We start from the raw sequence: 1,917 nt of genomic DNA, 5'->3' as shown, positions 1-1,917 counted from the left end.
CCCGCCGGTGGGTGGGTCTGAGCACTGGTCCAGGGAGCGCCCTGTGGGTGTTTCCTCTTTCGCTGATCAGCGGCTTTTAGACTCTGGCATTGCACAACCAGGTGTGCCAGAAAAACAGGTGCATTGCCAAATACGGGGCGCGCAAACTCCGGTGCAAGGCAAAGGGCGGGGTTTTACTCTGCTCAGCAGACGAGGAAACAGGTTTAGAGGAAGAAAAGGACTTGCGCAGGTCGCAGAATTGGGGCGTTCCCGAGTAGGCCTGGAACCCCAGTTTGCTGAAGCCGGGGCTGTTCCTGCATGGGCGCTGCTCCACCCTCTCTGGATGAGCTCTCTAACTAAGGGTCAGGACTGGCCCTTCCAGTTGCAGAGCCACCTTCTCTTCTGCTGTTGTCCCATCCTCCCTGCGGTTCCTTCATGTTCTTCCTCTGAATGGAGCCTGCTGCCTCTCTCCACTCTCTTCCTTTGGCCATTATTTACCAGGCTTCCCACGTGGGGTTTCTCTGCGTCCTCTCTGCTCTGTGTTGGACAGCTGTGGAGAGACTATGGGCTCCATGTGCTTGTTCTAATTCCGAGTCTCCATCCCTAATAATGTATGACCTGTCATACTTCTTACTTTCCTCATCTGCCACATCAGGATGACAATCCCTTGCCCAGGGGCAGTGGAGATACCACAGGTAAACCTGATAAATGGTCACTCTGGATAAATGGCAGCTCCTATCCCTCCCCCATGGTTCCCATCCCATCCTGCACTCCACCTCCGGTCCCAATTTTCTTGCTCTGACCAGTCTTCCTCCCAGGACTGGTCCCCTGACCGCTAGTCTGGAGGCTGGGTGGTGGTACTCCCTATGCAGGGGCTGCTAGTCCTCTAACGCTGGGGCTTTTGCAACAGGTCTGGGCTTCAAAGTCCCTTCTGCTCCTCATTCCACCTGAGGCTGAGCTCCTGTGAGCCCTGCTGTTTCGTCTTCTTGAAAAATAGACCAGCATTTTCAAAAGAAGAAATAGGGACAAATAGTAAACTTGGAAAAAAATATTTGACTTTAGCAATACAAAGGTAAATAAAAACAATATTCTGGTGCCATGTCTCACCTGGCAATTTTTAAATATAAAATTTAATAAATTTAATAATTTTAAAAAATTGCTAGTATAGGGGCCGGCCCGGTGGTGTACTGCTACACTCCCGCCGAGGGTTCGGATCCCACATACAGACCGGCCGCTCACTGGCTGAGCGAGGTGCGGGCGCAACACTGAGGGTTGCGATCCGTTGCCGGACACGAAAAAAGACAAAAAGGGAAAAAAAAATTGCTAGTATAAATTGCTGATGATCGTGAAATAAAACTTGTTCTTTTACTTGCTTGGGGATATAGGGGATGGATTCCTAGAGGGAATCTGGTTTTATTTTTTAAATTATGGAAACATATACTTAACATAAAGTTTACCATTTTAACCATTTTTAAGTGTACAGTTCAGTGACATTAAGTACATTTACACTGCTGTGCAACCATCCCCACTATCCCTCTTCAGAAGTTTTTCATCATCTCAAATTGAAACTCCATACCCATTAAGCAATAAATCCCCCTTCCCTCCTCCCCCTAGTGCCTGGCAACCACCATTCTACCTTCTGTCTCTATAAATTTGACTACTCTACGTACCTCATATAAGTGGAATCATACAAGATTTGTCCTTGTGTGTCAGGCTTATTTCACACACGTAATGTCTTCAAGATTGTCCTTGTGTGTCAGGCTTATTTCACACACGTAATGTCTTCAAGATTCATCTATGTTGTACCATGTGTCAGAATTTCCTTCCTTTTTAAGGCTGAATATTACTCCATTGTACATATATGCCACATTTTGTTTATCCATTCATCTGTGGATGGATACCTGGGTTGCTTCTACCTTTTGGCTACTGTGAAAATGC

This window comes from Galeopterus variegatus, unplaced genomic scaffold (genome assembly GCF_000696425.1).
Source record: "Galeopterus variegatus unplaced genomic scaffold, G_variegatus-3.0.2 Scaffold575, whole genome shotgun sequence".
In the NCBI taxonomy this organism is placed as follows: domain Eukaryota; kingdom Metazoa; phylum Chordata; class Mammalia; order Dermoptera; family Cynocephalidae; genus Galeopterus; species Galeopterus variegatus.
The sequence above is the reverse complement of the archived record's forward strand: the minus strand, read 5'-3'. Positions refer to the sequence as shown.